Source organism: Oreochromis aureus, linkage group 20 (genome assembly GCF_013358895.1).
Source record: "Oreochromis aureus strain Israel breed Guangdong linkage group 20, ZZ_aureus, whole genome shotgun sequence".
Taxonomy (NCBI): domain Eukaryota; kingdom Metazoa; phylum Chordata; class Actinopteri; order Cichliformes; family Cichlidae; genus Oreochromis; species Oreochromis aureus.
The window spans coordinates 21,002,045-21,015,355 of NC_052961.1; positions in this window are offsets into that span (position 1 = coordinate 21,002,045).

Sequence of the window (13,311 nt, forward strand, 5' to 3'; positions counted from 1 at the left end):
TATTAATATTTTAGTGAAAATTTTCCCGCGCTCCTCTGCCAAACAGTTTTGACATTAGGATTACATATGTTAGATCATTTTGTGCGGCTGGAGCTGGACTATTATGTTGTGACTTTTGGTGTTTATGACTTTTATAGTTTTTAAATATTAATATTTTAGTACAAATTTAGGCCAATTCATCTTTTGGCGCCAAATAAACAGACTTCATTTGTGGTGTCTTGGCTCTCTCTAGTGGTATACCGGGAGTAGTACAGCCGAAAAGATTTATCCTTGTGTTGAAAACTCCATATCCCACAATTCATAGCACCTCTACAGAGTGAACAATGGCGCCACCACTTCGTTTTATATGTCTTTTATTCGTGTTTCTAGGTCACAAAATAAACGTTTAAGATATTTTCAGGCGAGAATGTAGGTGTGTAAACTTCAAATATCTGCTTGTTTTATCAAGACATCCCATATTTAGCGACAGTGCTCTGACGACGTCGGTCCTGCCTGACAGCTAGCCGGCTACCTAGCTAGCTGCCGCGACTTGGCTGCAAATGGATAGCGAGGGACTCTCTGTCGTTTCACCTCCCGGTCTCTCGCAAATGCTCGCACAGAATCGGAGTTACAGCTGGATGTGGAAAAAATAACTGAGTTGTTTGGTGGTGCTATAATGCGGAGCTACAACAGTGGGCAGCTATCCACCGTGTATGACAGAAAGGACATGCCGCGACCGCCGATCGACCGGTGTTTGCTAACGCGGAGGTCAATCGTGGATCAGGGAAAGTGAAGGCAGGAGCGTGAGGTGAACTGAATTTCAGGTAAGAAGTTATGACCTGCACTCTATTTGGGTCAGATATAAACCGAGTTTAGGTGTAGTTTATTTAGCAGCAGTTCTCTTTACGTGTTGCTGATAGTCGGCTAGCTAGCTAGCGCGCGCTAGCATAGTTAGCTAGCACCGCTTAGCGACCCTTCGTGAAAAAGCACCCAGGCTTGGCTTATATTGAGGCGGGTGAAACTCGTGTCAGCACCCGTCGTCGCCGACAGTATGTGTTTTAGCTGGACTTATTTTTCGTTTATATGGACCGATGATTTATTTATTTATTCATTTTAGTAACGGTATAAACAGTGAAAGGTGGTGGATTGGCCAGATGTAAACTTCAAATATCTGCTCGTGTTACCAAGACATCCCATATTAGCTCTGATGTTTTCGGTGCCTGCAAAGAGCTAGACAGGTAGCTAGCTAACCCGAGCTGGCTGTCTTTTGACTCAGGGTCATAGCTGGACTTATTTTTCGTTTTATGAGCCGATGAGGGTTTTTTTTTAGTAACGGTACAAACAGTGAAAGGCGGTGGATTGTCCAGATGCTGGTCGATGTGGAAAAAATAACTGAATTGTTTGGTAGTCGCTGACGCGGAGCTACAACCGAGGGCAGCTATCCACCGTGTGTGTCAGAAAGAACATGCGGGAACGAGCAGGCGAGGTGACCGCCGATCGACCGGTGGTAGATCGTGGATCAGGAAACCGAAGGCAGGAGAAGCAGGCGGCTGCCGGTCGGAGCGTGAGGTGAACTGAATTTCAGGTAAGAAGTTATGACCTGCACTCTATTTGGGTCAGATATAAACCGAGTTTAGGTGTAGTTTATTTTCGTTGTGCTGACTTTTTACAATCAGTTATAATAACTCGTACTGCGTGGTAGCTAGCACGATGGAGTTTCTATACAGCTGTGTGCTGCGCTAAGTTACTGATGTTGAACTTTATGACAGCCTCCCTGTCATTCTCTCGCCTGTTCAAACTTCAGTCATGAAACTGATCAATGATCGGCTTTTCTCTCTTGTTTGTTTATCGCGCTAAACAACAGCAGCACGTTTAAGCTTGATCAGCTGTTGTTAGAATTCATTTGATTTTAATTTCTAGTATCAGCTGATGTTTGCTGGAGCCACAGCTGTAGAAGCGGCTGGTCGAAACCAGGAGATGACCTTACTGAATCATCAGAGCTGAACTGGTGATGGAGAAACAGGTTTACCTTTTTTTAGGTGACATGAATGAGTTGAAGGAAGTTATGAACTGTTTCTGAGAGAAATAAACACCAAGCTCCTTTTTTATTTAGCTGACAGCTGGTAACTGTGCAGGGGCGGATCTAGCAAAGCTTTTGCCAGGGGCCAGGTAGGGCATTAACAGAGAAAGGTGGACACAAAGATATACTTTTCTTTCTTACTCTCATACAGAGAGTGCAGAATTATTAGGCAAGTTGTATTTTTGAGGAATAATTTTATTATTGAACAACAACCATGTTCTCAATGAACCCAAAAACACATTAATATCAAAGCTGAATGTTTTCGGAAGTAGTTTTAGTTTGTGTTTAGTTTTAGCTATTTTAGGGGATATCTGTGTGTGCAGGTGACTATTACTGTGCATAATTATTAGGCAACTTAAGAAAAACAAATATATACCCATTTCAATTATTTATTTTACCAGTGAAACCAATATAACATCTCCACATTCACAAATATACATTTCTGACATTCAAAAACAAAACAAAAACAAATCAGCGACCAATATAGCCACCTTTCTTTGCAAGGACACTCAAAAGCCTGCCATCCATGGATTCTGTCAGTGTTTTGATCTGTTCACCATCAACATTGCGTGCAGCAGCAACCACAGCCTCCCAGACACTGTTCAGAGAGGTGTACTGTTTTCCTCCTTGTAAATCTCACATTTGATGATGGACCACAGGTTCTCAATGGGGTTCAGATCAGGTGAACAAGGAGGCCATGTCATTAGTTTTTCTTCTTTTATACCCTTTCTTGCCAGCCACGCTGTGGAGTACTTGGACGCGTGTGATGGAGCATTGTCCTGCATGAAAATCATGTTTTTCTTGAAGGATGCAGACTTCTTCCTGTACCACTGCTTGAAGAAGGTGTCTTCCAGAAACTGGCAGTAGGACTGGGAGTTGAGCTTGACTCCATCCTCAACCCGAAAAAGGCCCCACAAGCTCACCTTTGATGATACCAGCCCAAACCAGTACTCCACCTCCACCTTGCTGGCGCCTGAGTGGGACTGGAGCTCTCTGCTCTTTACCAATCCAGCCACGGGCCCATCCATCTGGCCCATCAAGACTCACTCTCATTTCATCAGTCCATAAAACCGTAGAAAAATCAGTCTTGAGATATTTCTTGGCCCAGTCTTGACGTTTCAGCTTGTGTGTCTTGTTCAGTGGTGGTCGTCTTTCAGCCTTTCTTACCTTGGCCGTGTCTCTGAGTATTGCACACCTTGTGCTTTTGGGCACTCCAGTGATGTTGCAGCTCTGAAATATGGCCAAACTGGTGGCAAGTGGCATCTTGGCAGCTGCACGCTTGACTTTTCTCAGTTCATGGGCAGTTATTTTGCGCCTTGGTTTTTCCACACGCTTCTTGCGACCCTGTTGACTATTTTGAATGAAACGCTTGATTGTTCGATGATCACGCTTCACAAGCTTTGCAATTTTAAGACTGCTGCATCCCTCTGCAAGATATCTCACTATTTTTGACTTTTCTGAGCCTGTCAAGTCCCTCTTTTGACCCATTTTGCCAAAGGAAAGGAGGTTGCCTAATAATTATGCACACCTGATATAGGGTGTTGATGTCATTAGACCACACCCCTTCTCATTACAGAGATGCACATCACCTAATATGCTTAATTGGTAGGCGGCTTTCGAGCCTATACAGCTTGGAGTAAGACAACATGCATGAAGAGGATGATGTGGACAAAATACTCATTTGCCTAATAATTCTGCACTCCCTGTAAACACCAAGCTCCTTTTTTTTGTGTAGCTGACAGCTGGTAACTGTGCAGGGGCGGATCTAGCAAAGCTTTTGCCAGGGGCCAGGTAGGGCATTAACAGAGAAAGGTGGACATAAAGATATACTTTTCTTTCATACTCTCATATAAAATATTTAGCATTTATTAAATGCTTATCTGAATCTTACAACCAAAGTTTGTATAATAATACACAAGATTGGCTGTAGACCATTGTTCATCATTCAGAACACTGTGTAAAAATAACAAAAACAAAAAGTGAATGCGAAAGTGCATACATATTTATTTTATGTGTTTGATGTGTGTGTCGGGCGTGGTCTGCAGTGCCGCTGCAGGGGAGGTGGACCCCGGGTGTAAAGTCTGTGCTCTCTTGGCTGTTTTTGGGTGTGTGTTGGGCTATGAGTTGAAAAGCTACGGCTGCCTGTATGGGTACACCAACCATGTGTGAAAAGTGGTCCATAACGTAATGCTTCAAAGCATGTTCATGCAAACATTGTCGGGTCTGCCGTGATACAATGGGACTTCTGCTCATGAACCTCTGTGCACAGCGCCTGCAAATCGGGGCTGTAATGAAGTCACCTCATCTTTACCCAAAACTGTAAGCTGTCATCTGTGAGGCGCGAGCGGTGTTTGTTTTATCATAATTCATGGTGGAGAATGGCTGCTCTGCTGAGTTTTGCTCTCTGTAGCCGTATGAATGGCAAACTACACTGATTAGCAGCAGCATAGGCACACATAAAATTTCTTCTGAAATTTTCGCTTAGTTGTGTGGATGCTTTAGGCATCCACACTATTGAGTTCCTGTTTCTCTTTATTCTTTATACTTTATTATTCTAGTTGCCACTTTTTGCACTTTTTGGCACTTTTCTACTTCCACAATTTTCAGCCGATTTTCACCGCTCAAATTTTAAACTATTCTGCTATTTCTGCTAATGATGGCTATGACTTTTGGTATTTTTAACTGTTATACTTTTTAAAATATTAAGCTTTTTTCCTTTAATTTGTCCCATTGAAATGAATGGGAAACTTCCATAATTCTGCTAAAACTTGCTTGTTTTTGAAACTTAACTACTTTTTCCTACTTTCACGTAGAACAACCATTCAAACTTTAAAATGTTCACAAATTATTGGGCTATTCATGAATGATTCAGCTTTTTCATATCTGTTACAGTTTTATTTTTATCCTCTTAAAGTTTTGAGTTGCAAAATTGTGATTTTTCAGAAAATACATGCGTTGTTATGGTTGCTATGCACTTGGCTTCCAGTGTGCCACTGTAGGTTTCGCAGTCTTCTCTTCATGTCCCAACAACTTCTTGCTACTTGCTCAATTTTCACTCAACTTCCACAAATTATACATCAAAACGTAGGCATTTTTGCTGGCTTTCCGAAAATGTCACCATCATTGTTGTGAGATTTATAGAATTTGGCAAATCTCCTCAGACCAACACAAACTCTGAAAACTCTCAATAGAAAGTCAATGGAGAGTTTGTTCAAAATCACCGCTTGATTTCTGTAATGAGAGGCATATTCGAATCGTCATATCTCCTTAACGGCTGAAGTTAAAACATGAGGCTTGTCCCAGTATATCTTCAGACACTCCTGACGCTCACAATTCAAGAATTTTTTCTCACCTATTACCGTTCTGAGATGAGTTACACTTGTTTGAGGGTAGGAAATTCGTCCTTTCGCTCAGATTTCTTCAGATTTCAAACTCTGGAAATGAGGCACTTTTTTTCTCTCATATCATATCTTTTGATGGATTTCCACAGAGACCTGAAAATTTCCATGACTGTTCACCAAAGCCTGCTGTCTCTTACGGTGAAAGAATGATATCGATACTCCAAATAGATTTAGAGTTAGAAAGCGTTGTTTGAGGGCAAGTCAAGGCAGTTTTCGCTTGCCTCTACTCAGTTATGGTGCATTACAAGTCAAATATCTTTAATAATTCATATTTTAATGATAAATTGTAAACACTTGAAGATTCCCCATCTCTTCTGAACAAAACGGTGTAAGAATGACTGTTCTGGCCCCTACGGTTAGGAAATTATGGCCATTTGTTTGAGAGGAATCCTCACTATGAGAAATACACTGCAGAAATCCTGTCTCTCTCTGTGCTGAGTGTGTAAAACGGCTGCACCTGTTTTGGCGGGAAAAAGTACACAGCCTCTCTGATTGGTGGATTCAAATTTAGCAGCTCCCAGGCTGCTTGACTGACCTAGAAACTTGCTTGTCTCCTGTGTGTGTGTGTGTGTGTGTGTGTGTGAGAGAGAGAGAGAAAGGGAGGCTAGAGAGAGTTTTATGGGAGCATCTTATTATATGATTTAAATTCAATATATTTAGACTGGTTGACTGAATTTGATCCTGTGTGTCTCTCTGTGCATGTGTGTTTCCATATGTGTCCATATTTGTGATTGTGTCACTGTTATACTTTTTTTTGCTGATTTTTTCATTTAACAATTACATTTGAGGGACCCTTAAGCATGTTCAGGATTCTTTCAGCTGTCCATTTTGCTTTTCCAATTTTTCTATTTAAGTTATTACTATTGTGTTGAGTCATAGCATTTCTGCTGCTTTTCAGTATTTGTGCTAAATACAGCATTTCTGCAAAATCATATTATGTCTGCTATTTTATCAGATTTGTGCTAAATACAGCATTTCTGCTAAATCATACTCTTTCTGCTATTTCATAAGATTTGTGCTAAATATAGTGTTTCTGCTATTTCTGCCAAATTTAGTATTTTTGATTAATTAGGTTTTTCTACCAAATCATAGTACAGTTTTACTGCTTTTTATAGGATTTTAGAGGATATTTATATTGCTTAATATAGTATTTCTGCTTTTTATAGGATTTGTGCTTAATATAGTTTTTCTAAAAATGTAGTATTTATGCTTAATCATACTATTTCTATATATTTCTGCCAGGTCCCCAGGCAGCTAATCCTCTGTGAGGACTGATACATACAAATACATATCAGGGCCTGCACGGCTTCCCAGCCAGCCAATCATATCTGGGGTCTGCCCTTTCTTCTCTCGTCATATCTCAGCGACAGATGTACAAAGAGCAATGCAAATCACAGTCAAAGTACACCAAAGTCCGCTGATTCACCCAGTACAAGAATTATGCTTCTAGTCCACCTAGTTTTGTTACACGACGTTTTGTAACTGCAAAACGGCGTTTTTTGCCTCTCACCGCAATCTGATTCTGACTGCTCATCACCCTGTTTTCCAGGCGCCGCTCTCTTTCCCAGTGGCGCAGCTGGTAATGACACAGGTCTGCAACCCAAAGGTCGTGGGTTCAATTACACCTTGGGCAACATGTGTTTTTTCCTACAAATTAATACACTATCACACACCACTAATTCATATTCATTATTTATTACAATTCTGCAACCTTTTATGATTTTAGCAGCTTTTGTAATATGGACCTCAGATTCTTGTTAACACTCCATGGCAGAAATACTGTTCCCTTTAGGCTCTGTGTGTGTGTGTGTGTGTGTGTGTGTGTGTGTGTGTGTGTGTGTGTGTGTGTGTGTGTGTGTGAGAGAGAGAGAGAGAGAGCGAGAGAGAGCCTTTGATGGGAGCATCTTATTATATCACTTAAATTCAATATATTTAGACTGGTTGACTGAATTTGATCCTGTGTGTCTCTCTGTGCATGTGTGTTTCCATATGTGCCCATATTTGTGATTGTGTGACTGTTATACTTTTTTGCTGATTTTTTTTTTTTCAATTAACAATTAGATTTGAGGGACCCTTAGCATGTTCAGGATTTTTCCAGCTGTCCATTTTGCTTTTCCAATTTTTCTATAAGTTATTACTGTTGTGCTAAGTCATAGCATTTCTGCTGCTTTTCAGTAGTTGTGCTAAATACAGCATTTCTGCTAAATCATACTATTTCTGCTATTTTATGAGATTTGTGCCAAATACAGCATTTCTGCTAAATCATACTATTTCTGCTATTTCATAAGATTTGTACTAAATATAGTGTTTCTGCCAAATATAGTATTTCTGCTTAATTATAGTATTTCTGCCATTTTATAGTATTTGTGCTAAAACATAGTATTTCTACTAAATGTAGTATTTATGCTTAATCATACTATTTGTATATATTTCTGCCAGGTCCCCAGGCAGCTAATCCTCTGTGAGGACTGATACATATAAAATTTACATATCAGGGCCTGCACGGCTTCCCAGCCAGCCAATCATATCTGAGGTCTGCCCTTTCTTCTCTCGTCATATCTCAGCGACAGATGTACAAAGAGCAATGCAAATCACAGCCAAAGTACACGAAAGTACGCTGATTCACCCAGTACAAGTATTATGCTTCTAGTCCACCTAGTTTTTGAGTTACACGACGTTTTGTAACTCCAAAAAACAGCGCCGCCCTCACCGCAATCTAATTCTGACTGCTCATCACCCTGTTTTCCAGGCGCCGCTCTCTTTCCAGGTGGCGCAGTTGGTAATGACACAGGTCTGCAACCCAAAGGTCGTGGGTTCAATTACACCTTGGGCAACATGTGTTTTTTTCCTACAAATTAATACACTATCACAGACCACTAATTCATATTCATCATTTATTACAATTCTGCAAACTTTTATGATTTTAGCAGCTTTTCTAATATGGACCTCAGATTCTTCTTAACACTCCATGGCACAAATACTGTTCCCTTTAGGCTCTGTGTGTGTGTGTGTGTGTATCAATATTTCTCCCATTTTAAAGTATTACTCCTCCATAATTGTATTTCTGTTAAATCAGAGTACTTTTACTACATCTTAGTACTTCTGCTCAATCATAGTATTTCTGCTAAATCATAGTATTTTGCCAAATTATGGTTTTGTGCCAAATCATAACATTTGTTTTATGTTATAGTATTACTACTAAGTGGAGGAATTTCTGTCATGTTACAGTATATGTGCTGATTACAGTATTTCTGCTAAATCATAGTATTTCTACTATATTATATTTTTCTTTCTAAATATAGCATTTCTGCTATATAATTGTATTACTGCTATGTTATAATATTTGTGCTAAACCAGAGTATTTCTGCTGAAACATAGTATTTCTGCCGAATGATAGTATTTCTGTCAAATTACAGTATTTGTGCTAAAACATAGTATTTTTTTTTTTAAATTTCAATATTAATAGTAAATTACAGTGTCTCTGGTAAATCGCAGCATTTCTGCTATGTTGTACTGTTTTTCTAAATCATAGTATTTCTGTAATGTTTAAGAATGTTTGGCTAAATATATTCTTTCTGTTATCTTATACTATTTCTCCTAAATTCTTGTATTTTGAGAAGTTATCATGTTTCTGGTAAGTTACAATATTTCTGCTAACTATGCTATTGTATTTCTGCCAAGTATTATGTTTCTCTAAGATATTACAGTTCTGCTAAGTTACTACATTTTAGCAAAGTTCCTTTGCTTCTGCAACTTTTCAGCTTTTTCAGCTATTTTCAGCAGATAGGTTCAGCTTTAAGCATCCACACTGCATTTTCGCAGGAAATGCAAATTTTTCTAGTTATTATTATTCTCCATCTTCCGCCTAAATTTCGCACGTATCACGCCCGCAGTTTTGAGACAAGCTTCATATATGTTACCTCATTTTGTGCGGCTGGATCTGGAATGGTGTGCTAGACTTTTGGTGTTTATGAATATTATAGTTTTTAAATATTAATATTTTAGTGAAAATTTTCCCCGCGCTCCTCTGCCGAACAGTTTTGACATTAGGGTTACATATGTTAGATCATTTTGTGCGGCTGGAGTTGGACTATTATGTCATGACTTTTGGTGTTCATGACTTTTATAGTTTTTAAATATTAATATTTTAGTGCAAATTTAGGCCAATTCATCTTTTGGCGCCAAATAAACAGACTTCATTTGTGGTGTGTTGGCTCCATCTTTTGGTCCCATTGAAACAAATTTCAAACTTCATTTGTGGTGTGTTGGCTCTCTCTAGTGGTATGCCGGGAGTGGTACAGCCTGTCTACCCTTATTTGGATTACCGTAATGATGACAATTTCAACGTGCGCACAGCGTCGCTGCTTTCAGGAGCCATTGGAATTTTTAAGGTTGCGCAAATCATTCAAAAAGTTACGGTAATGCTTGGTGGAAAACTCAATATCCCACAATTCATAGCAGGCCTCTGCCGAGTCAAACAATGGCGGCCATCACTTAGTTTTTATTTTCCTCTTAATACTGTTTCTAGGTCACAAAATAAACTTTTAAGATATTTTCAGGCGAGAATGTAGTTGTGTAAACTTCAAATATCTGCTCGCTTTGTCAAAACATCTCATATTAGCAACACTGTTCTGACGATGTCGTTTCTGCCTGAGGCTAGCTGGCTAGCTAGCTAGCGGGCTTTGCTAACAAGCTACAGCCGCCTGGATGACAGTGAGGGCGGCTTTACTATGGTTTCACCCCGGTCCTTCGCAATGTCTCGTGGTCACAGCTGGACTTATTTTTCGCTTATATGGACCGATGATTTATTTATTTATTCATTTTAGTAACGGTATAAACAGTGAAAGGTGGTGGATTGGCCAGATGTAAACTTCAAATATCTGCTCGTGTTACCAAGACATCCCATATTAGCTCTGATGTTTTCGGTGCCTGCAAAGAGCTAGACAGGTAGCTAGCTAACCCGAGCTGGCTGTCTTTTGACTCAGGGTCATAGCTGGACTTATTTTTCGCTTTTTATGAGCCGATGAGGTTTTTTTTTTTAGTAACGGTACAAACAGTGAAAGGCGGTGGATTGTCCAGATGCTGGTCGATGTGGAAAAATAACTGAGTTGTTTGGTAGTCGCTGACGCGGAGCTACAACCGAGGGCAGCTATCCACCGTGTGTGTCAGAAAGAACATGCGGGAACGAGGCGGCGAGGCGACCGCCGATCGACCGTGGTAGATCGTGGATCAGGAAACCAAGGCAGGAGAAGCAGGCGGCTGCCGGTCGGAGCATGAGGTGAACTGAATTTCAGGTAAGAAGTTATGACCTGCACTCTATTTGGGTCAGATATAAACCGAGTTTAGGTGTAGTTTATTTTCGTTGTGCTGACTTTTTACAATCAGTTATAATAACTCGTACTGCGTGGTAGCTAGCACGATGGAGTTTCTATACAGCTGTGTGCGCGCTAAGTCACTGATTTGAACTTTATGACAGCCTCCCTGTCATTCTCTCGCCTGTTCAAACTTCAGTCATGAAACTGATCAATGATCGGCTTTTCTCTCTTGTTTGTTTATCGCGCTAAACAACAGCAGCACGTTTAAGCTTGATCAGCTGTTGTTAGAATTCATTTGATTTTAATTTCTAGTATCAGCTGATGTTTGCTGGAGCCACAGCTGTAGAAGCGGCTGGTCGAAACCAGGAGATGACCTTACTGAATCATCAGAGCTGAACTGGTGATGGAGAAACAGGTTTACCTTTTTTTTAGGTGACATGAATGAGTTGAAGGAAGTTATGAACTGTTTCTGAGAGAAATAAACACCAAGCTCCTTTTTTATTTAGCTGACAGCTGGTAACTGTGCAGGGGCGGATCTAGCAAAGCTTTTGCCAGGGGCCAGGTAGGGCATTAACAGAGAAAGGTGGACACAAAGATATACTTTTCTTTCTTACTCTCATACAGGGAGTGCAGAATTATTAGGCAAGTTGTATTTTTGAGGAATAATTTTATTATTGAACAACAACCATGTTCTCAATGAACCCAAAAACACATTAATATCAAAGCTGAATGTTTTGGAAGTAGTTTTTAGTTTGTTTTTAGTTTTAGCTATTTTAGGGGATATCTGTGTGTGCAGGTGACTATTACTGTGCATAATTATTAGGCAACTTAACAAAAACAAATATATACCCATTTCAATTATTTATTTTTACCAGTGAAACCAATATAACATCTCCACATTCACAAATATACATTTCTGACATTCAAAACAAAACAAAACAAATCAGCGACCAATATAGCCACCTTTCTTTGCAAGGACACTCAAAAGCCTGCCATCCATGGATTCTGTCAGTGTTTTGATCTGTTCACCATCAACATTGCGTGCAGCAGCAACCACAGCCTCCCAGACACTGTTCAGAGAGGTGTACTGTTTTCCTCCTTGTAAATCTCACATTTGATGATGGACCACAGGTTCTCAATGGGGTTCAGATCAGGTGAACAAGGAGGCCATGTCATTAGTTTTTCCTTCTTTTATACCCTTTCTTGCCAGCCACGCTGTGGAGTACTTGGACGCGTGTGATGGAGCATTGTCCTGCATGAAAATCATGTTTTTCTTGAAGGATGCAGACTTCTTCCTGTACCACTGCTTGAAGAAGGTGTCTTCCAGAAACTTGCAGTAGGACTGGGAGTTGAGCTTGACGCCATCCTCAACCCGAAAAGGCCCCACAAGCTCACCTTTGATGATACCAGCCCAAACCAGTACTCCACCTCCACCTTGCTGGCGCCTGAGTCGGACTGGAGCTCTCTGCCCTTACCAATCCAGCCACGGGCCCATCCATCTGGCCCATCAAGACTCACTCTCATTTCATCAGTCCATAAAACCTTAGAAAAATCAGTCTTGAGATATTTCTTGGCCCAGTCTTGACGTTTCAGCTTGTGTGTCTTGTTCAGTGGTGGTCGTCTTTCAGCCTTTCTTACCTTGGCCATGTCTCTGAGTATTGCACACCTTGTGCTTTTGGGCACTCCAGTGATGTTGCAGCTCTGAAATATGGCCAAACTGGTGGCAAGTGGCATCTTGGCAGCTGCACGCTTGACTTTTCTCAGTTCATGGGCAGTTATTTTGCGCCTTGGTTTTTCCACACGCTTCTTGCGACCCTGTTGACTATTTTGAATGAAACGCTTGATTGTTCGATGATCACGCTTCAGAAGCTTTGCAATTTTAAGACTGCTGCATCCCTCTGCAAGATATCTCACTATTTTTGACTTTTCTGAGCCTGTCAAGTCCTTCTTTTGACCCATTTTGCCAAAGGAAAGGAAGTTGCCTAATAATTATGCACACCTGATATAGGCTGTTGATGTCATTAGACCACACCCCTTCTCATTACAGAGATGCACATCACCTAATATGCTTAATTGGTAGTAGGCTTTCGAGCCTATACAGCTTGGAGTAAGACAACATGCATGAAGAGGATGATGTGGACAAAATACTCATTTGCCTAATAATTCTGCACTCCCTGTATAAAATATTTAGCTTTTATTAAATAGTTATCTGAATCTTACAACCAAAGTTTGTATATTAATACACAAGATTGGCTGTAGACCATTGTTCATCATTGAGAACACTGTGTAAAAATAACAAAAAACAAAAAGTGAATGCACAGCCGGCTGTGTGGGTACACCAACCATGTGTGAAAAGTGGTCCATAACGTAATGCTTCAAAGCGTGTTCATGCAAACATTGTCAGGTCTGCCGTGGTACAATGGGACTTCTGCTCATGAACCTGTGTGCACAGCGTCTGCAAATCGGCGCTGTACGAAGTAACTTCATCTTTACACAAAACTGTAAGCTGTCATCTGTGAAGCGTGAGCGGTGTTTG